Source organism: Cetorhinus maximus, chromosome 4, assembly GCF_964194155.1.
Source record: "Cetorhinus maximus chromosome 4, sCetMax3.hap1.1, whole genome shotgun sequence".
NCBI classification, from domain to species: domain Eukaryota; kingdom Metazoa; phylum Chordata; class Chondrichthyes; order Lamniformes; family Cetorhinidae; genus Cetorhinus; species Cetorhinus maximus.
In genome coordinates this window covers 104718745-104743118 of record NC_135882.1, presented here as the reverse complement: position 1 = coordinate 104743118, position 24374 = coordinate 104718745, and the positions used below count along the sequence as shown (strand labels likewise).

At 45.9% G+C, this 24374-nt stretch overlaps 1 protein-coding gene across 1 annotated transcript in view; it reads right to left on the bottom strand.

The window, feature by feature from the left end:
- The window catches only part of kcnq3 (potassium voltage-gated channel, KQT-like subfamily, member 3), a 536749-nt gene that overhangs the window by 320332 nt on the left and 192043 nt on the right, over positions 1 to 24374 (bottom strand). The window lies entirely within an intron of this gene.

Here is a 24374-nt window from a genome sequence, read left to right as displayed (position 1 = left end):
GGGTGGATCGTCCTAGATTTGCACTAAGTGCGGAAGCGGGCAGGAAAAACGACGTTTTACCCACCAGCCGCAATGGCAACTTTTCACACTGTATCATCACAAGCCAACCGCATTAATTATGCATTCCTGGGATACACGCTGTTTCGATGGCGGGCGGACTCTGATTCACCTGCCATGCCATCACCTCACCGCTTCATCACGCCAGGCACCACATTTAAAGTACAGCTGCACTCGGTGCTTCCAGCCCAGGACTACGGCAAAGAAGACATGGCCCCAAAAGGCAAGAAGACTGCAGCCTCGAGCACCCTTTGGACACCGTGGAGCCCCGCCGCGATGTCCTCTGCCCCCACTCTGGCCGCAGGAGGGGCAGCTACATTACCACTCCAGCTTGGTAGGTGATGGCAGTGGTGATTAGTGCCAATGTTACACAAAAGGGGTTGGCCATCCTATGCAGGTAGAGGGTGAATGAACTCATCTGTGCAGCCAGGGTATGGCAACCACCTCATCACTCTAAACTCACACACGTAAGCCCAACACACATTCACTGGCACCTCACTCACTGTCAGCGCAAGGGACATCATCACCCAGTCTCACATGCAAACCCTCTCACATCACCATCTGGCCTCATCTCCTCTGGAGACTGCCTCCTCAGCCCTCACCATCTTGAGGCCACTTGCACAGTTCAACATGTGTCCCCACACACACCCTGGGTTACCCTCCTTCAGTGCAGGCCTCACCCTGCAGCCTCTTCCCTTGCCTGAGGCCACTTCTCCCCTTTCCCCAAGTAAGGCCTAGCCCTGCAGCCATTGAAAAGCCACCCACAAAGGGCTGATCTGGTAGGTAGAGACCTGCCATGTGCCCACTTAAAAGTGAAGTGATGGTGTCTGTGAAGCCTGGCACTGGTGACTGCGAGTGCTGACTAACGCAAGGGAGGCAAACAAACTTTGAAATCCTGAGTGAAGTGCAGCCGCCAAGTGCACACCTTATATATGCTGTTGTGAAACATGTCGGCTGGAAGGCGGACAATCCAATGCGGAGTGGATGAGTCCAGCAGGCTGGCCTTATAATGATATGCAGATGTATTACAATGAGGTTCCCGATGTCCGATGGTGAGAAACACCACCCGCCATTGATGGGCAGAGCAGACAATTGCAAACTGGTTTCACAACATGGCAAAATCGATTTTTGGCCTTCTCACCATATTGTCCGCTCACGCCACTGAACACGCCCAATGCCAGCGGGCAAGGAAAATCTCGGCCACTATCCCTTCCCGACCTACTGTGCTTATTTTCACCCAAAATGCTTTTGAGTAAGAACCTTGACATTTCACTTGCTGGTTTTGAATATACCCTTTCCTGAACCCTCCTATTCCCCCCCTTTATGAGTTTAAAACCCTGGGACAGAATTTTACTTCCCGTGGGCGGGGCCGTGCCTGACCTGATCAGGTATGAAATAGCACACGATGATGTCGGGGGAGCGACCCGATGTCATCACACACTCCCGTGATATTTCGGTCGGCGGGCACGTGCGAGAGTTGGCAGAGCGCCTGCTGACAATTAAGAGGCCTATTGAGGCCATTAAAGTATTAATTAAGAGAGATATTTTGCTGCCCGTCCAACCTTACAGTTGGAGACCTCATCCACGGACGGGATGAGGTTTCTGATGTTAATTAAAAAAAAATGTTTTGGCATAATTTTTATTATGTATATGTTCAAGTGAGTGAGTGAGTCCTATGTGGGGACATTTTTTTTCAGATTTTCCAAATCTCTATTTTTGATTTTAAAATTCTTCAGCTCGCTGAGGCAGCTCTCTGCCTTCAGGGAGCTCTCATTGCGCACTCCCCTGCGCCTGCGCAGACTTCAGCGCTCACCCGACAACCCAAAAGTCCTGCCCCTAGTTATTCAATTCACCACAACACTGGTCTCAACCTGTTTTAAGTGGAGCCTGGCCCAATGGAACAGCTGCCTCTTTCCCCAGTATTGTTGCTAATGGACCATGAAGTGAAACTCCTGTTATCCAACACTACATTGTCAGTCACACAGCTAACCGTCTAATTTGTTTATCCTAAGGCCAATTGGCATGTGGCTCTGGTAACAATTCAGAGATTATTACTTTTGAGATTCTGCTTTTTTGGTCCGTTACTCACAAACCCTCTCAAAAGAAAATCAATCCCAGTTCTACCCAGATTGTTGGTTCACACATGGATCATGACAACTGGATCCCCCACTTCCCGCTCCAAGTCCTTCTCCAGCCATGAGATGTGATTAACCCTGGTGCGAGGCAGGTGACACAACCTTCAGAACTCCCAGGTGTGGCTCTTGAGAAAAGTATAGAACAGTATCTATCCCCCGACTATACTGTCACCTATCGCTACCACATTCCTTTACACTCCCCCACCCCATTTGAATGGCTTCCTGCACTACAGTGCCATGTTTGGTTTGCCCATCCACTGTCTAGTCCTTGTTCTTACCCTTGTACCTGTTGGTCAAAGACAAGGGGCAAGGCTCCTCCATCATTACGTGCTGGATGCTTATAACTGCCTGACTCATGGTCAACACCTCCTGTCCTGGACCATTGACTAACTTAATAAAGACCATACACCCCCCCAGTCAATACTAAAAATAAAAGGGGCGACGTGAAACAGCGCTGCAGATATCTGGATATATCAGAGGATACATTAAAATGTCTTACAACATATCCACCCACTCCCCCCACCTGACAAACTCTAAAGTTCCACTTAACCTAAAGGATTTGTGTCTCCTAGAACAAAATGTCCAGGTAATTCTCCTCCCTGATGCCCACAATGTCTGCAGTTTGAACTCCAGCTCAACAGCCGTGAGTTGAAGCTGGCAGAGCTGTAGAAACTTACCTCAGATATGGTTGTCCTTAATCACAATTCTCTCCACAAATCCACACTTGCTGCAGTTAAGGGACATCACCTGCCCTGCCATGCCTATCTAACATTATTTATTTATCTGATTTTTGAATCTGCTGTTTTAGTTTTATTAATTCATTGGTTTATCTAGTTTAAGTTACAAATTTAGCAAAGTAAACTAATAGCAAGTTACTGTGTCCTAGCTTCGAGGAAACCAAAAAAACATTCAACAGCTAAAATAAAAAAAAAGTAGCACCTCCTTCCCCTTTTGCACCACATTCCCACTTGCATCAAATTCATGACTTTGTTCTACCCATATACCTTTCTAATTTGCTGGGGGCTGGACAACATTCTATAGTGTAGATCCCAATATCAGCCACTTGGTGTTGCTGAGTACCACTGCAGCTCCAACAGCCTGGAATGCAAATCTGTTGCGTTTGGGATAATCTCTCTCCTTTTGATCTTGTCCTAAATACATTGGGCTTTTGTCATAGCATCTGAATCTGTTCTTCTGCTTTACATGCCTCCAAAAGAAGCAGGTAATTCTTGGGGCTAGAAACATGCTCAGTTAAACACAACCTAATCAGAAAACTGAAACAGGAGCACAATGTCTTTCCAGCTTACCTACATTTAGAATTTTACATCTAATAATAGTTGTAAATCATGGGGCAGAATTTTACGTTCATCGGTCGGGCGGGCCTGACCGACTCGGCGGCGGGTGGGCAGCCGATTGACGCTGAAGAAACTGGCTGCGCCGCCATATTCCGCGGGCGAGCCAATTAAGACCCGCACCGTGGGTTAGTGACTCCCATGGAGAACGGGAAAATAGTCGCGGGGGCGGGCGGCCTCAGACTGCTGGTTCCAATGGGGAGCCGGCAGCCTGTTTAAAGAGTGGCCAGGCAGCCTGCTTGAGGCAGTGCACCATGGTCACTTGTGGGGAGAGGGAGGGAGGTCCGAGTGGACAGCAGCATGAGCAGGAGCGGGGTGGGGGGGGCAGGCTGCAGGGGAGGCCACTGGACACATACTCAGAATTCCAACATATATTGATGGTAATGAGATGGTGCAAGGGGAGCCTCAAGGTGTTTTGGACAAGTGCCATCTGCTGGCATCGGCGCCGCATCTAGTTGCATCTCCTTGCCATGGGCGCTAAGACCCGTGTGTAATTCAAAGTGATGGGTGCTGAATGTGTCCAAGTTGGCCGTTGGGGGAGGTGGTTGGGAGCAGCCGTACTATCTTCTGATGACTGATCACCAGTAGTGTGGACAGGAGCTGCTGGAGGCCTCAGATGGGCCACTGTGGTTGGGGTGCAGCGTGCGCGTGCAGAGTACATGAGCGATCAGCCCCAATAAATCCTCTTCTCTGTTTTGCAGGCAAAAACTCACCACAATGCCTGGGAGCACCAGAGGACTGGAGGTGGGCACGCCCTCCTGCAGCGCCTCACGCCTTTTGAGGAGCAGGCCATGGAGCTGGGCAGGAGGCAGGAGGCCAGGGTGGCCGGGGGCGGCGAGGCTGGGGTCCAGCAGCCAGGTATTTGAGGGCCACAGTCCCATCCACTCTGTCTCCCCACCATCCAAACCACTGATGGTTGCTGCAATCGTTAATGCTGTAACACTGCTCATTCACTGACAGGCATTCTGACGTCTGGGTCATACAGGAGGGGTCCTCATCCCCTTGAGGAATCGCGTCTCCACCACCTTCCAAAGTCACCTTATCCCATTTGTGACCACTATCACCATGGTCTAACATGCCATTGGATCGCTGCTGCACAGCCAAAGACTTATTCCATTTTCGGGGGTTTGGGACCTCCTGCACCCTTTCAACCAGTGCCCCCCACATTATTTGTCCAAAAGGTCTTCAGGACCTCAGCTGTGAACCTCATGGCACTCAACTTAGATGAATGCCACCACGTTACTCATCCCTGCGCCAAGGGGAAATGTTGCCTTCTGGCCACCCGGTCTATGCCTCTCCTTACGGAATGAAGGCCAATAATGTGACCTCTCAATCTCCTGTGATCGACTGCAAATGGTCGCTACTGTTTGCGATGTTTCCTCAGCCCCGCAACTATCCAGGCCACAACGCATCCAGGTCAGGTACCTCTGCACGCTCCCCACTCCTATGGTACATAACATGCCATGTGGCATCCTGAGGCCATCTGACCAGCCTGTCTGCATGTGTGTTTAATGTTTGATGCTCATCTTGACTCTTATTCACCCCACCAATGTTCTTCTCCTTAGGGTCTTGAAGGGTGAGCGACTTATGAGGCTGGGGGGAAAGGGATGAAAGGTTGAACTGAATGCATGCTAACTGATGCACTGTCCTTGTTGTTAATTTCTGCATCACCACCAGAGTGACCCGCACCTCGACCCCGCGGCCCCCCCTCCACACCTGAGGGGCAACAAATGCAACTTGCGGCACATCATTTCAGCCAGCCAGGCACCAGCGCAGACACACACACCTCGGTGGGGACTTTACCATTGGCTAGTGTCCCGGGTCACAGTGGAGAGGGCACATCACGATCGCTGGAGGAGATGGTAGGGGCAGAGAGTGCCGATGGCGCCAGCAGCCAGAGGGCTGCAGGGGACGAGGTACATGCTGAGTCCGGCACTGATGACGTGCCTCTGGAGTTGTCCCCATTGCAGCAGCTGCAGGACAGGTGGCAGTAAGTGCGTTTGCATCTGGCAGGGTTGCATGAGGGAATGGTTCAGTTGCTCTCTGTGAGGAAGGAGTCCAGGCAGAGTGCACATGAAGGTTTGGCCCTTAGGGCAGAGCTTCAGGCTTCCTCCAATGAGAGATTGGCGACTCTCATAGAGAGGGGCTTCAATCGAATGGAATATTTAATGATTGGGATACACTCTGACCTGCAAGCCCTCACAGCGGTACTGGCCACAGGCGGTCATTGCCAATGTGGGAGATGTTGTGGACACCAAGCGTTGGCACTCGGTGCCCATGCATCTGCGGTGAGCAGGGAAGTCGAAAGGGACCTCACGTCAGTGCAGCAGCTGCCTGTCATCGCTGCGAGCTCCTCTCAGGGCGCTCCGGAAGAGGGCAGCAGCTCCTCCATCCCTCTGCCAGTCAACGTTTCTTCCGTTGAGGCTGCAACAACTGGGGAGGTGCCAGTTCTGGAACTGGCCACTCCCTCCCAGGCGGGGCCATCACAGGCTCCACGGGCCAGAGGACGCCCGCCAAGGTCATCGAGCCCAACAGGACAGCAGAGTCAGCAGGCTGTCTCACAGCCACTCCGAGCGATGGGGCGGCACCTAGACGTAGCACCCGCAAACGTAAGCATAAGGCACGTTAGGCACTCCACGGGTTTGTCACTGGTGATTTTGTGTTGGCCTTAGAATAGGGACCCATATTTTTGTGATCGCAGACAAGTGGCGTGTGTTTTTGTTTTGGACAAAATAAAGTCCACCTTTGTAACCATGGCTGAGCGTCTTTTGTTTGTGGTGCATTTTTCTTTTTCACATATTTATCATGAGTGTTTGAGTGGACATTGATGTTTCTGTACTGTGCCACGTGTGGAAGCGCCAGGCAATGCTGGTCCTGCTGATTAAATTGAGCGAGTGTCCCTGCCTCCTTGGTGTAATAGCAGGTCAGCGTGCTGCCCCTCATCATTGCCCTGTGCTTCCTCATCCTCTGAGCCACTGCTGGATTCATCATGTGCAGCCTCATCCACGGCGTCAAGGTCTTCATCGTCAACTGCATCCCACCTTTCCAGCGCAAGATTGTGCAGAGCGCAGCATGCTGCCACTATCACAGAGACTCGATCTGGGGGGTACTAGAGTGCGCCCCCTGAGCGGTCCAGGCATCGGAAGTGCATCTTGAGAAGACCGATGGCTCTCTCCACCACAGCCCTTGTGGTGCCCTGGCTCCTATTGCACCGCTGCTCAGCTTCTGTTCTTGGACAGCGTAGTGGCGTCATGAGCCACCTTCACAGGGGATAGCCCTTGTCACCCAGCAGCCATCCATCCAGCCGAGCCAGAGCACGGAAGAGCCCCAGCACCTGGGAGTGTCTGAGGATGTAGGCATCGTGGAACCTGCCTGGGTACCTTGCACAGACTTGTAAAATCTGCATCCTGTGATCACACACTATCTGCACATTCATGGAGTGGAAGCCCTTCCTGTTGACAAAGGCACCGGGCTCACCTGCTGGCGCCTTGATGGCCACATGTGTACAGTCTATTGCACCCTGGACGTGGGGGAACCCAGCAATAGCCGCGAAGCCTCTGGCTCACTGTACCTGACTTGCCTGGTCACAGCGGAAGTGCATGAAGGTGGACACTCATCTGAACAGAGCATCTGTAACCTGTTTGACACAAGTGTGGACAGCTGTTGGGAGACACCGCAAAGATCACCCACCGAGCCCTGGAAGGAGCCAGAGGCATAGAAGTGGAGGGCAACTGTGAGCTTCAGAGTCGCTGGCATGGGGTGTCCACCCACACAGTTAGGGGAGATCTCAGGGCCAATCATCTGACATATATAGTTGACTGTCTCCCTTGAGAGTCGGAGCCTCCTTTGGCACTACACCTCAGTCATATTGAGGTAGCTGCTTCGCCACCTGTAAACCCTGGCAGCAGGATAGTGGCAGTTTCTGCGGCCTCTTGCACCTTGGACAACCTCTTGGCCCTGCGACCCTTGTGCCTGCACCTGGCCTCCCAAAGGTGGCTCCCCTGGAGGCTGATTGTCCAGTCCTGGCCTCCTCCTTATTCTATCCCTCCCTTCCTCGTCAGAGGAGCTGCCTCAGTGGAGAGGTCAGAACCCATATCCCCAGGCTAAATGGAGGCCTCCAGAAAGCTGCAGGCCCGAGAAAGATTACTGTCTGCAGACTGGTTTCAAAGTACACAAGAAGCTCTTGGAAATCGATGAGAACTGTTAACAATCACACAGGCAACTTTTAACACTTTCATCAATTATAATTTCATGTAAAACATGAACAACCCCTCTGAGTCTACATATCCCGACATTGCAAAAGTTTTCTTAAATAATCTGCTACCCGCCTGCCCATTGGGCCCGTGCACCGACCTGAAGTTTGCACGGGTCCCTCAAAATCATGGACAATTGGCAAGTTAAGGGCCTTAACGAGCCCTTCAATTAATGGCGGGCGAACTGAGCGCGCCCGCCCACCAAAATATTTCGGTACTGCGCGCTGACGTCGGCACACTTGCGTGGCGTCAGTGCGTGACATTTTACGCGCTAACGCACGTCAGCCAGAAAATTCTGGTCATGATTTTTTTTAAACTTGAAGTTTTTCCAGACAGATTTTGTCCTGCCTTTTTTGTCACCAAAATGAAATCATTGCAGATATCTCGCATGATAAAAAAATCAAAAATCAGAAAGTTGCCAAACAATAAACTCTACAAACTTTTCACTAAACTGGGTATCATGAAAATAACCTGATTTCCACCATGTTGTCTGTTAACCATGGCCTTAAAAATCACCCGTCAAATAATTTCCATGGTTTCAACATCAACCTCTTCATGGCTACTAGTTTCATAACAAATAAAAGTTGGATGACTGCTGCTGTGCCCATATTTACAGCCTATTGTATTTTACATAGACAAAGGCAATAAATAGGCTGGAGTATGCGGTAAAGCAGCAACTAAGTAAGCAAATCTGGCAAAGTTAATTAATGATAACTCAACTCAGATCTGTAGCATCCCTAGAAGGCACACTAATCTGTTGCTAAAATTTATAATATACAAAGGCTGAGCTTATGGGGAATGGCATTCTTCCACTTTGAATTAATTTTTTTTCCAGTCAGCTGATGTCATGGTGAGAAACAGCCGGTTCCTGTGACTGAATGATGTAATTTCAGCTGAAGAAGTATTTTATAGTGAGATTTGCACTGCAGTGATACTGATGTTACTTCATTGCATACCACAGAACAAAGTGTCCTGTACATATTAGTGATACTCACTTTGAAGAACTAAAACTCTGGTCAATTGAAATTTTATTCATTTCTGTTTACATAGGCCAGGAAATTCCTCAGAGCTACTCCTGCTCCATTGATGTTACTTCACCAGAGGTGCGGCAGAAGCACAGTTTACCCATGTGAATGAGATTTCTGCTACACTTCTCAGGGAGAAAGACCAGAGGCTGAGTGCGTTGGGCCTGCGCTCTCTGGAGTTTAGAAGAATGAGAGGCAATCTCATTGAAACGTGTAAGTTTCTGAAGGGCTTGGACCGGGTAGATACCGAGAGGTTGGTTCCGCTAACTAGGAAATCTAGAACACAGGGCACTGTCAGGACAAGGGGCCAATCACTTAGGACTGAGGTGAGGAGAAATTTCTTCACTCGAAGGATTGAGAATCTTTGTACTTCTCTACCCCAGTGGGTTGTGGATGTTCCATGTTTGAGAATATTCAAGGCCTAGATACATTTCTGTTCTCTTATGAAATCAAGGGATATGGGGAGTGGGCGAGAAAATGGAGTTGAGGTCAAAGGTCAACAATGATTACATGAATATTGGAGCAGGTTTGAGGAACTGTATGGCCTGTTCCTGCTCTTCTTTCTTAAGGAGAAACATTCAAATGCAAATAGGGAGCCTAATACCTGTTAAAGGCTTCCTTTGCAAAGTCTAGCTGCCAATTGGGATGAAAAAGTAAAGCCGAACCAACGGATCTTAAAGGGATTGCTGGGGGCTGGTACCAAAAAAGGTAATGCTGAAACCCATTGTCACCTCATCTCACTCATTCCTGACCAGCAAAGAACGGTCCAAAATTGAAAACCTTTTCATCAGTGAGTTGCCTGGAGACCTATGCAGCAGGTGTCTGCAGCTCGCTGGCCTCATGAAAAGGAGGACCTAGAGCCAATATCAAGTGTATCTCAGGGCTACCCAACCCAGTGCAGGATTATTCCCTATAACCAGTTCACACAATCTTGGCTGTTTCTTAGGCCCATTTACTGTTAGTAACAAAATCCCAAAAGAAAAAATTAAATATAGGTGATTTTCTCACAAAAATCCCTACAAAATTCAATAAAAATAGGACTGAAAGGGACGCTGAAAACCAAGAAAATAAAAAAATGACTAAAAAAGCATAGGACCTTTAAGGGCATCAGCACGAATGGAACTTCCTCACATCCAATCCATTCAGAATGAAGAGGACACTTAATGGCATCTGCCATAAGCTGACGATAAACAATTACATGTAACATAGATTTCTAATGAGGACATGGATCACTTTCATAAATATCACTTTAAATTGGTTTAAAAGGCCTGCTGAAAGATCCGGCTCTGCACTAACCAGACATAGATCCAGGTTACATGGACTTTTTCTGCTTTATCTGCATCCATTTTGCTCATGTGCAATGATCAAGGCAACTGGAAAAAGAGTCTCTCTTATTTCACTTTAGCACAAAAGTAAGATCAATCATTGCTACGCCATGGTATGACTTCCTGTTATACTCTTTGAGGAATTCATACTTGAGGCTGATAGATTTCTGCAATAAACCACATCTCATTCATTTGAGATACTCTGACAAAACCGCACTGTGAATAATCTCTCCGGAAGCTTATGCTATTTCATCTTTTTAGATACTATTTGGACCCTTTGTCTTAGCTGGCAGAATTTTTAACGTGCTTTTTAATTTTTAAAAGGCTTTGAACCAAAGAGCATGAAATAAACAGGAGAACTGAAATGTCCAATTTATGTAGCTTGTTTAACTATTTCCTAATCATATGCGATAAAAAATCCTGCACCAACAGCAACTAACAAATCAAAATAATTCTGGACTAATTCTCCTTATTGCTGCAATGCTTTATCACAATGTAGTTAATGTTTTGTTGCCAAATACTGACCCTATCCACAGTAAACTGGTTGATAACATCAATTTACATTTAAACAGTTTTGCTAAAGGCATTTTTCAAGGAACTTTCAGAAGAGGAGAGCGGACATTACAGTAGAAGGTTCACTTTGAGGGGATAAATAAAAGCAAAATACTGCGGATGCTGGAAATCTCAAATAAAAACAGAAAATGCTGCAGAAACTCAGCAGGCCTGGCAGCATCTGTGACGAGAGAGAAACAGAGTTAATGTTTCAAGTCCAATATGACTCTTTTTCACAACTCTGAAGTTCTGAACTCAGGGTGCCAAAGAAGAGTCATACTGGACTCGAAACGTTAACTCTGAAACGTTTCTCGCTCTTCACAGATGCTGCCAGACCTGCTGAGTTTTTCCGGCATTTTCTGTTTTTATTTCATTTTGAGGGGAGAAGGTTTGGAGCAGGGAGTTGGGTGGAAAACCAAAAGCACAGTCAGAGATTGGTTTTAAGCAGCTTTTCAAAGCTAGGAAAGGTAGGAATGGGATGAGTGGTTTTGAGAATAGTGGAGGAGTAGAGAAGTTGGAGAACCAGCAGTCGCCTGGAAGCCTCCCCATGATCTTGAGCTTGAAGCTTAGGGCTATATTTTTCGCAAATTCTTAATGAGAGAAGAGGGCCTATTTGAGGCCTCATCTCCCTCCACAGTTTGGTCCCAAACCACATAATGAGATCTACAAAGCTGTTAGGTTTATTCATCTTTGACGAGATTCTTTGACCTCTTTGGTTACTGCAAATGTCCCTTTGCCACTATTTGACTCTCTCTTAGCAACAGGGATGCTACCATGAATCCCAAATTACCGTTGATCCTGGAACTTAGGTCAGAACCATTCCATCCCAAAAAGGGAAAATCCAGCCCTCACTACCAAGGTTTACACATGAATAATGTCACTTGGGTGAGGTGTGCAAGGACCTCTATGGAATTGTATCCTTTTCAGAAGAGAGAGGAAATGTTTGCAAAGGGAAAGAAATGCACATTTAGATGTTTGTGTCCATGTGGCTCAGAAAGGAGAATGACATGGCAGCCTGCCTAGATCATTGAAGTGTGAAAAAAAAATTGCCTGTTAGGGATATAAAATTACAAGGTGACAATCAAAGCTGGTTTCTTAAAAATACATGTATCTAGTCCATGGGCATTTTTCATTGGATTTTGACACCTAATTTTGCATGTATTCAAAGTCAAAAATTTAAAGAGAATTTTATTTTAATCAAATAATGTACCTGGTCTTTTTCAAATTTTTCTTTTATTCGTTCATGGGATATGGGTGCCATTGGCTCGGCCAGCATTCACTGCCCATTCCCAATTGCCTTTGTTCAGAGGGCATTTAAGAGTCAACCACACTGCTGTGGGCCTGGAGTGACATGTAGGCCAGACCAAGTAAGGACAGCAAATTTCCTTCCCTAATGAACATTAGTGAATTAGATGGTTTTTTTTTAAATGACAATCAGCAATGGTTTCAGGTCATCATTAGACTTTTAATTCCAGATTTTCATTGGATTCAAATTCCACCATCTGGCACTGTGCAATTTGAACCCAGGTCCCCAGAGTATGACCCCTGGGTTTTGGGATTACCAGTCCAGTGACAATATCACTACATCATTATGCCACTGCCTCCCCACGATTTATGGGATACACCTGCAAATATTGACAAACTCTTGGGGATACCTTGTCCCAACTTTTGAAAGAAGGCATCAGATACCCAAAGAAAACTGAGATATCACTTCGGAAAAAGATTCTTGCTGATAAATCAGCAAATATAGGACAAAATCTGAGTATGCGGTCTCATGATACATGTATGCCTGATGACTTGGTAAACTCCCTTACATTCCAGAAACTCTGGGCTGAATAATACAATCACAGGCCGACGGTGGCTTCTGCACCCCGATTAGTTGTTGCCAATTAATGGCAAGGGTGGTTTACAGGCCTTCATCCTGCCCAATGAATGTTGGAAGTCCTTTGACAAGCTTCATCATCGGAAGCGTCACATCATTGTTAAAGGGTTCAATGTTTCTGTGGAGTTTTATCACTCAGGTCGGACAGTGCTACAGTTGATGTGGGTCGTGTGATAGGGCTGATGTGGCAAAGTGTTTGGTGCCCAATTACCCCCTTACTGATGTGTCTCTGTTACAGGAGAAGCCTCTTTAGTGCAAACTCTGACAGAAGCCATCCAGCAACCTCCCTGCTCCTCCTCCTCAGAGGACAAGGAAACCTCAGAGGATGCAGCGTCACATCCTCTCAGAGCACTGAACGCCATAGCAGATACTGGCATGTTAGTTGGGAAAATCGCATCGGGGAGAGGTCATGCACACACTGGTGTGGGCACTTCACATTCGCATGTGCAGCTGATGGGGAGTGTGGTGGGGCAGGCCTCAGGCAGTCGGAGGAGTGTCCAGGGTGATCTGGAGATTTGCAGAAATTTAAAAGTTCTGCCACTTTTGAAGAGTGACATGGTTTGCAGAGATTGCAAGACTAGAAAATGCACAAATCTTCTCTCTCGAAAATAGATCAATAAGATTGCTCATCTGATGGGTGCCCTGACACCATCCCATGCCAGGGGGTTCTTTAAAGTGCTGGCCGTGACCTTGTTCTGGGTGACAGCCTGAAGCCTCCGAGACAGGGCATCCTGACTTGCAGCACTCATTGGGCGGGATGAAGGCCTGTAAACCACCCTTTCAAACAGACTTAGCAACTCAAGACTGGGCATCCATGAGGGCTGTGGGCCATCAGCAGCAGCAGAATTGTACTCAACCACAATCTGTAACCTGGCCCAGCATATCCCCCACTCTACCACTACCACCAAACTGGGGACCAACCCTGGTTCAATGAAGAGTGCAGAGGGGCATGCCAGGAGCAGCACCAGGCATACCTAAAAATGAGGTGTCAACCTGGTGAAGCTACAACAGAGGACTACTTGCATGCCAAACAGCAAAAGCAACAAAAGCAGCAAGCAATAGACAGAGCTAAGCGATTTCACAACCAACAGATCAGATCTAAGCTCAGCAGTCCTGCCACATCCAGTCGTGAATGATGGTGGACAATTAAACAACTAACTGGAGGAGGAGGCTCCACGAATATCCCCATCCTCATTGATGGGGGAGTCCAGCGCATCAGGACAAATCCAAACCGGCCAATTTCTGCCCATCAGCCTACTCTCAATCAGCAGTAAAGTGGTGGAAGGAGTTATCAACAGTGTTATCAAGCGGCAGTTGCTTAGCAATAACCTGCTCACTGACACCAAGTTTGGATTCTGCCAGGGCCACTCAGCTCCTGACCTCATTACGGCCTTGATTCAAACGCAAAACAGCTGAACTCCAGAGGTGAGGTGAGAGTGACTGCCCTTGACAGCAGCATTTGACCGAGTGTGGAATCAAGGAGCCCGAGCAAAACTGGAGTCAATGGGAAACGAGGGAAAGCACTCCACTGGTTGGAGTCATGCCTAGCACAAAGGAAGATGGTTGTGGTCAATCATCTCAGTTCCAGGACATCACTGCAGGAGTGAATCTAACCATTGCCCTTGATATTCAATGGCATTACAATCGTGGAATCCCTCACTATCAACATCCTGGGGGTTACCACTGACCAGAAACTAAACTAGACCAGCCATATAAATACTGTGGCTACAAGAGCAGGTCAGAGGCTAGGAATCATGTGGCAAGCAACTCACCTCCTGACTCCCCAAAGCCTGTCCACCATCTACAAGGCACAAGTCAGGATTTTGATGAAATACTATTCACTTCCCTGGGTGAGTGCAGCTCTAACAACACTCAAGAAGCTTGACACCTTCCAGGACAAAGCAGGACACTTGATCGGCACCCCATCCACAAACATTCATTCCCTGCACAACGAACGCACAGTGGCAACAGTGTGTACCATCTACAAGATGCACTGCAAAAACTCACCAAACCTCCTTAGACAATATCTTCCAAACCTATGACCCCTATCATCTAGAAGGACAAGGGCAGCTGATACATGGGAACGCCAAGCATCGCAAAATAAAAAAGGGGCCAGATTTTGCTGAAAAAAGGGCAATGAACAAGATTAATCTGCAAATCAACCAGTAAGAAAAAAAGTGTACCACGTGAATTATGAATCAGGGCCAATTTACACCACTCCACCATTAGCTTCTCAAATATAGCATGGGGCATTTAATTTGCCCATGTATTTCATGAAATTACTGTATTTACATATTAGTTGCCTATTAAACTCACCAAGAAAGTTAAGTCAAGGAACTATTTTTTTATTCATTCACAGGATGTGGGCTTCGCTGGCTGGGCCAGCATTTATTGCCCATCTCTAGTTACCTTTGAGAAGGTGGTGGTGAGCTGCCTTCTTGAACTGCTGCAGTCCATGTGGTGTAGGTACACCCACAGTGCTGTTAGGGAGGGAGTTCCAGGATTTTGACCCAGTGACAGTAAAGGAATGGCAATATATTTCCAAGTCAGGATGGTAAGTGACTTGGAGGGGAACTTTCAAGTGATGTTGTTCCCATCTATCTGTTGCCCTTGTCCTTCTAGATGGTAGTGGTCATGGGTTTGGAAGGCGCTGTCAAAGGCACCTTGTTGAATTCCTGCAGTGCATCTTGTAGATGGTAAACACTGCTGCTACTGTGCATCGGTGGTGGAGGGAGTGAATGTTTGTGGATGTGGTGCCAATCAAGCAGGCTGCTTTGTCCTGAATGGTGTCAAGCTTCTTGAGTGTTGTAGGAGCTGCATTCATCCAGGCAAGCGAGGAGTATTCCATCACACTCCTTACTTGTGCCTTGTAGATGGTGGACAGGCTTTGGGTAGTCTAAGAACTCTTTTCACAATGTGATGATTATTAATGATGGCCAATAAGCCTCCCTGCCCCAGAAAGTGAACTATTATGTGGAGTCTCCTTCCTTTAGATAATTTTTTTAGGAATTCTGAAAAATGTCAAATTTAACTTTTTTTACTTTCCCTTTGATTATTGTTCTCTCTCTCTCTCTCTCTCCAATCCAATCTTTATTCCTTCTAATTATTTTACTTTCAGTACCTGATTTGACATTGAATTTACCCACTCTAAATCACCATCTTTCCACTGTTTCCCAATACTTAAAACACATTGGTTGAGGAGATACATTGTTTCATTCTTCACCAAGGTCCCTGGTGCGCTGTTTTGCACTCATTGGGCTGTTATCACCTCATATTTCCAACAACTTTGTTGACAATAAAATCTTTAACTAATTGTGAGGTGGTGGTGGGGGAGCATTTTAGTGATAGCAACCATAACATGGTACAATTTAAGTTTGTTATGGACAAAGAAATAGACAAGTTGCAAAAAAATGCTTTGGATTGGGGGAGAGCAGATTTTAATAAAATAAGGCAGGACCTGGCCAAGGTAGACTGGGAACAGCTACTTGTGGGGAAATCTACAGAGAGGGGGGCGTTCAAAAAGGAAACAGGGAGGGTACAGGCTCAACATGTTCCCTCTAGGGTGATAGGAAGGAATAACAAGCCCAGAGAGCCATGGATGACCAGAGATATTCAGGATACAATGAGAAGGAAAAGAGAGGCTTTTAGCAGGTACAAGGGGAGCAAATCAGCGGAGGCATTAGTGGAGTACAGAAAGTGCAGGTTGGAGCTTAAGAAAGCAATGAGGAGAGCAAAGATGGGATATGAGAAAGCTCTGGCTGGTAAAAGTAGGAAAATTCTAAGAGATTCTATAAGTATATCAATGGGAAGAGGATAACCAGGGAAATAGTAGGACCCATTAGGGACCAAGGAGGCAATCTATGGGTGGGGCCAGAGGACATTGGTAGAGTGTTGAACGAATACTTCACATCCGTCTTCACCCAAGAGAATGAGGATGAAGGGGAGAGAGACTGCGAGGTTCTTAAGCAAATTGATATAGGGAGTGACAAGGTATTGGAGGTGTTGGCAGGCTTAAAAGTGGACAAATCTCAAGGTCCAGATGATTTGTGTCCCAGACTGCTGAGGGAGGCAAGGGAGGAGATTGCAGGGGCTCTGACCCAAATTTTAATTCCTCTCTCACCACAGGGGAGGTGCCAGAGGACTGGAGAACATCTAATGTGGTTCCGCTATTTAAGAAGGGCTGTAGAGAGAAGCCAGGGAACTACAGGCCAGTGAGTCTCACATCAGTGGTCGGGAAACAATTGGAGAAAATTCTGAAGCAGAGAATATATCTCCACTTGGAGAGGCGAGGTTTGATCAGGGATAGTCAGCATGGCTTTGTCAGAGGGAGGTCATGCCAACAAATTTGATTGAATTTTTTGAGGAGGTGACCAGGTGTGTAGATGAGGGTAGTGCAGTTGATGTAGTTTATATGGATTTCAGTAAAGCCTTTGACAAGGTCCCATAGGGGAGACTTATAAAGAAGGGAAATGCACATGGGATACAGGATAATTTGATGAGGTGGATTCAAAATTGGCTTAGTTGTAGGAGACAAAGGATGATGACAGAAGGATGTTTTAGTGACTGGAAGCCAGTGTCCAGTGGCATACCATAGAGATCTGTGCTGGGTCCCCTATTATTCGTCATTTATATAAACGACATAGATGACTATGTTGGGGGTAGGATTCGTAAGTTTGCAGATGAGACAAAGATTGTCCGGGTGGTTAACAGTGAGGTTGAGTGTCTTGGGCTACAGGAAGATATAGATGGGATGGTCAAATGGGCAGATAAGTGGCAGATGGAATTTAACCCTAAAAAGTGTGAGGTGATACACTTTGGAAGGAGTAATTTGACAAGGAAGTATTCAATGAATGGCATGACACTAGGAAGTTCTGAGGAACAAAGGGACCTTGGCATGTGTGTCCATAGATCTCTGAAGGCGGAGGGGCATGTTAGTGGGGTGGTGAAAAAGGCATTTGGGACACTTGCCTTTATCAATCGAGGCATAGATTACAAAAGTAGGGAGGTCATGTTGGAGTTGTATAGAACCTTGGTGAGGCCACATCTGGAGTAGTGTGTGCAGTTCTGGTCGCCACATTATAGGAAGGATGTGATTGCACTGGAGGGGGTGCAGAGGAGATTCACCAGGATGTTGCCTGGGATGAAACATTTAATTGATGAAGAGAGGCTGGATAGACTTGGGTTGTTTTAGTTGGAGCAGAGAAGACTGAGGGGCAACCTGATCAAGATGTACAAGATTATGAAGGGCATGAACAGGGTGGATAGGGAGCAGCTGCTCCCCTTAGTTGAAGGGTCAGTCATGAGGGGACATAAGTTCAAGGTGAGTAGTAGGAGGTTTAGGGGGGATGTGAGGAAAAGCTTTTTTACCCAGAGGGTGATGACGGTCTGGAATACGCTGCCTGGGAGTGTGATGGAGGCGGGTTGCCTCACATCCTTTAAAAAGTACCTGGATGAGCACTTGGCACATCATAACATTCAAGGCTATGGGCCAAATGCTGGTAAATGGGACTAGGTAGGTAGGTCAGGTAGGTGTTTCTCACGTGTCAGTGCAGACTCGATGGGCCGGAGGGCCTCTTCTGCACTGTGATTCTGGGTGATTCTGTGATTTTGTGCATGAATGTGTCTAATCATCAGGGCAAGATGTGAGGTGCCCCAATACATCAAAATCAAAATCCCATAAATGTTCTCAAAGTTACTCTTGCCATTATTAAATGCCATGTTAACTTTGCCAGCAGTGAAACCTTGTTTGTTTGGGCTGAATTTCACATAGTGGGGTCAAAAACCCCAGCAAAGAAGTTGGAGGCAAGCCCACCTGCACTTGGCGAGGTTGTCCCACAGCCATTTAATAGCCATTGGGCTTTAATTGAATTAAGGCAGGACTTCTGCCCCAATCAGAGGGGTTGTCCCACCTTCAAAAGATGCCAACCAATCAAATGGCTGGCAGCTTTCTTATGCCAGCATCACCACCTGGGACGACAGGCATTCCTGAAGTGGAGACACCATGCTTCTAAACTTGCAGATAGGTCCGGTGTTTCCCCGGGGCTAGGATGGCAGGCCCTGGCAAGGGGGTTGGGAGGCCGGAATCAACAGGGGATGGGTGGGAAGGGAAGCACGGTGGTGGAGGAATACCTTGGGTTGGGCTTCTTATGTGCACAGGGTGCCTGAACAAGAGGAAATCCCCAGTCCTGGGCCAACCAAAAGACCACCAGGTTTGCCTGGACACAGCATGGGTGTCTCCCGCCATGGGAAAAATCCCAGTGGTGCCAGGAGAAAAGTTAATTTACCTATGGGTGAGCAGGTTGCCCAATGCCTTCCTTGTAAGTGAAAGGTATGGAGCCTCTGCTAAGGTGCCCAATTTTATGCACCTGTAGCCCATCAACCACTGCCCCCCCCGCCCCCCCACAACTGCCCACCCTGGGGAGGTGTAAAATTCAGCTCCTTGTATCAACAGGACTTTATCCACAATCCTGTAGAAGTAACACCAGCTGAGCAGCTTCAAGAAATTTCCTGGCCCTCGCACTTATACATTCAAGGGACATTGGCTACTGAAATATCTTATATCAGTGTGGCAGATGTGGAAATGGTTGCTGCTGTAAGAGACCAATATCTCCATTGCCTGGTGCATTACCCTCTCAGTAACATCAATGCTTGTTTTTTTTGTAACTTTATAAATTCCTTCAGAGATTTGTAATATTTTTGTTTATATTCAGAAGCTAAAAACCTATCCCAAAAAATGTTTAATGTTTCCACCTTTGCAACAGCAGCCTAGATTTTCTGATAGCATAATGTTAATGCCAGTGTTAATCCATTTAAAAGAAATGAATTTGTACCTGCATTAAATAAGGTCAATGAGAAAATATAGGCCAAGCATGGGACAATCTCATTAGGTCAAGACAACCATACTTTATCATAATAGGGTTGTACACTCACAGATAACATTTCGCATTGCATCCAAACCAAGTGACTTATTCACTTTGAGGGCTACCAACTTTTTAGGTACCTTCTCTTTATTTATTGTTATCCTAAACAATATTGCTATTGCCCCCTCCTTGTACTGCTACCTTGCATCCATCTTCACTAGAGAACAAGTGCTGCCAAAGTATTTGTTTATTACTTCAGCCATGTTCTCAGCCTCCACAAGAATATTTCTTTTTTGATCCCAAATCACCCTACCCATTCTTTGACTACACTTTTCATAGCACAGCACAGAAAAAGATCCACTGCGTCTGCACTGTCTCTTTCGAAAAGCAGTACAGTTAGTCCCACTTCCCCTTATCTGTGCAACATTTTCTCCTTCAAATTACTAAAATTGTTAAAATCCCATGGGGGGAACCATAAACCAAAATAGCCAAGGCCGAGATTTTCCAGTCCCGCCCGCATGGGGGCCCATCGTGGGTGAGACGCAAGATTTGGCAAACCAGCAAAAGGTCCAATGACTTTGAGCAGTAAATGCCACTCCCGCCAGTGACCAGAAAAGCCTTGTCAAACTTACCAAACAACTCCCAAGTTAAGGAATTACCAACAAGATTTTTGTAACTTTTACTTTATCATGAATCAGAACAAACACAAATTAAACTTCAAATAAAAAGGTACATTTCACTTTAAATAGTCGATACAACAAGAAAAACCTTACGCAACCACAAACACCTACATCAGTTCCCACAGACATAAGGCAACATGTGCAGTTGCAAAGCTCTTTAACTTAGTCTGTGGCACATAGGATCTCTCACTTTCCCACTCAATCGATATGGCCCTCAAGTCGTGTTCACTGGCTGTCATATTCCGAGGTGTCCAGAGATGGTCATCACCCGAACGGCACACTCCTGCAGAATCTCCTTACCTAGATTCAGAACAGTTTTGATGGCACTCTTTAGCCCCACCCTTTAATAAACCCCATTAAATGGTCTGGTCAGTTCTGGCATAACTGAAGCAGCAGCAGTAAAATTGTCCAATTCACAATCTCTGCTCTAACTCTGTCTTCATCTTTCTGTCCTGTTTAACTGCATTACACACATACAGCTGCTTGTAAATGTGTATTTGCTGTTCTCTCCCCTGCTGCAGCTCTCTTTTGTCTGCAGCTCTCCTTTGTGTCTTCCAGCCACAGGGCTTTTGTATTTTAAATTCCTGTTTGTACTGCTTTCAAGTCAAGGGTCACCAGATCACAAGGACCAGTATTTCTTATTATTTAGGAAAATTAGAATTGATCCATTTACAATAGGTGCAAACTCTTAGACCTGAATCTTCGGCTCGGCAAGCAGGGGCGGGGCACGTCATTTACATCTTCAGTTCGGCAGACACGCAGCTGAGTCGGCTGCACGGCCGCCGAACTGTAAAAGGCCTATTAAGGCCATTTAAATATCAATTAAACTAATAAACTGAGCTGCCTGTCCAACCTTAAGGTTAGCAGGCAGGTGAAGAGCCCAGGCGGCCTTTGCATTTTTCATGGAACCTCATCCACGGGCGGGATGAGGTTTCATGAAGTGTTCATAAATTGAATTAAAATATTTATAAAAATTCATTGACGGGTCCCAGTTCATGTGACACTGTCACATGAGGGGACATGTCTTAAAATGTTTTCTTTATTAAAATTTTGGGAAATTAATCTAATCTCCCTGAGGCAGCTCTGTGCTTCAGGGAGATTTCTGCGCTCTTTCGCACGCACGCGAGGAAGAGCGCAGGCCCTGACTCAAGGAACCCCACCCCTTAATTGGCCCACCCACGTAAAATGGCAGCTCGGACATAAACAGGGGCGCCGATCGGGTCTGCGCCTGCCCCCGCCTGTCCCCACACAACCCCCCTAACGGGGGGGAAAATTCTCCCCTTAAAAATCCTTTTGAAACATTCTTTAGCTCATTTACAGATTCCACAGACATTTTAAAGAAATTCCAAATTTTCCTTATTGTACTGCTTCTGGGTCAAAGATCATCACAAAATATTTACCCAATTCTCTTTTGAAGGTAAATATTTAATCTGTATCCAACACCCAATCTGATAGTGCATCACAAATCCTAACCACTCATGTGTTTACTTTTGGTGTTTATAGAAAATTTCTGTATTGCCCTTTATGTTAGCAGTAATCTATTTTCATAGTCCCACTTTGGCCTCTTATTTCCTTTTTAGATTTCCTCTATACTTTCTATATCAGTTTGGTTTTCAGTGGCTTATGAACTTTACATTTGTCATAATTCTCCTTTTTCTGTATCATTGTAATCTCTCATCCTTCATCATTCAGGGAGCTCTAGCTTTGGATGGCCTTCCTGTCCCACTCATGGGAATGTATCTGCTTTGTACCCAAACCATTTTCTCTGTGATGGTCGCCCATTGTTCAATTACTGTTTTACATAACAATTTTTGATTCCAATCCATCTGGGCCAGGTCCCTTTACAAAAAGGAGGACCTCCCACTTTCTATCGGGGACCTGGGTTGGAGGGTGTTGCACGCAGCAGTCCCCTTTAATCGGAGAATGTATAGGTTCACGGACTCCCAGGACACCTGTCCTTTTTGTGGTCTTGTGGAGTCCATGGACCATGCTTATATAGGGTGTGGTAGGCTGCACTCCCTTTTTAGTTATTTAAAAAACCTTTTGTTACTGTTTTGTTTGCACTTCAGTCCCACGCTCCTGATCTATGGACACCCGGTGCGGAAGGGGGTCGGGAAGGAGGAGGACCTCCTTGTGAACCTTCTCCTGGGCCTGGCCAAGTTGGTCATTAACAGGTCCAGGCAGCGGGTGATCGAGGGGGGAGTCCCGCCCGATTGTTTGTCCCTCTTCCGCGGCTACGTTCACGGCCGGGTGTCCCTGGAGAGGGAGCACACGGTTTCTCGAGGCCTTCCATGCTTGGTGGGCACCACGGGGACTGGGGTGTTTTATTGACCCCTTTAATCACATTTTGGTTTGATGTTTTTAAGTTTCCTTTAAACTTTTTCCTTGATTTTACAGCTGACCTGACTTAGGGGCTGTGCTTGTTTTATCCCTTATTTTGTTAATTTACTTTAATTGTTTTAACTCAAAAGAGTTACAAAAAGAAAGAAATGTTTGTTTTTATATAGCACTTTTCACAGCTATTGAACATCTCAAAGCACTTTACAACCAAGTAGGTCATTTTGGAGTTTAGTCACTTTTGTAATGTAGGGAAAAAGTACTGAAGTTAGCCTCCTTCAGTTGAGTATTTTAATAATTGATTAGCCCTAATCATTTTTCATTACCAATATGTACTAAATGATATTATAATCACTTCTCAACCAATGACACAGGCTCCACCTGCCTCACTTCATTCCCCAGAATTAGATCCAGTACTGTTTCCTTCCATGTTGCACTAGGAACACACTGATGAATTAAATTCTCTCATACAAATTTCACAGATTCTTCTCCCATTTTTACCTTTTACATCATTACTACCCCAGTCTGTATTACGATAATAAAAGTCCCCATCATCCCTTCTCTGCATTCCATGAGAGGGGAGATTTGGAAAGTTAATGAGAAAGAACAAGGCAATTGATCAGGGTAGCAATACAGGGGATGATAACCAGAGTGTGTTGGAAGGGGAAGAGCACACAAACATAAGAGTGCACCAGAAAATTCATTCAGAGTAGGTAAAAACAGTGAATTTAAAGGATCTCATATGAATGCATGCAACATCCATAACAAAATGGATGAATTGACAGCTAACATTGAAATAAATGGGGATGTTATAATAGCCATTATAGAGATGTATTTGCAACATGACCTAAGCTGGGACCTGAATATTCATGGTTATTTGACATTTCAGAAAGATAGGAAGAAAGGAAAAGTTGGTGGGGTAGCTCAGTTTACAAAGGATGAGATCAGTACAGGAGTGAAATTGATCTTGGCTTGGAAGATCAAGATGAGGAATCAGTCTGGGTGGAAGTAAGAAGAAGCAAAGGAAAGAAGTCATGAGTGAAAGCAGTTTATAGGCCCCCTCAGAGTATCAATGTTACATGTCACAGTATAAATCAAGAAATGATGGGAGCTTTAAGAAACCTACTGCAATAATTGTGGGCTATTTTAATCTTCATATAGATTGGACAAATAAAATTAGCAAAGGTAGTCTTGAGGATGAGTTCATATAGTGTGTACAGGACAGTTTCTTAGAACAATATGTTTGGAACCAACCAGGAAACAGACTATTTTAGTCCTGGTAATGTTTATTGAGGAAAAGTTAATGACCTCATAGTAAAGGACACTCTAACAAAGAGGATGATAGAATTCTACATTCACTTTGAGGTTGAGAAACTTGGGTCTGAAACTGATATCTTAAACTTAAATAAAGGCAATTACAAAGGTACAAAAACATAGCTAGCTATGGTGGATTAGATAAATAGATTAACAGGTAAGATGGAGAGAAGCAGTGGCAAAAATTTAAGAAGATATTTCATAGCTCTCAACAAATAAATATCCCATTGAGAAAGAAAAATTCAGTGAGAAGGATGCACCATCCATGGCTTATGAAGGAAGTTAAGAATGGTATTAAATTGAAAGAAAAGGCATACAATTCTGTGAAGATTAGTGGTGGGCAAGAAGTTTGGGAAAATATTAGAAACCAGCAAAGGGTAACTAAAAAAAATAATGTGGGAGAAATTAGAATGGCCAGTCTGATGTTAGGTATATAGGCTGTACGTCCCAGTGATTGCTGGATCATATCGAACTGCGTGTCCTTTCGGCTGTTTTTTAACAGGCAAAGTACTGACTGTACCCAACTAGCCCATGCCTGCCATACTCAAGACATAGGGCAAATTCATCCCAGATTTCGACTAAATGCACAAGCGGGCGTGAAA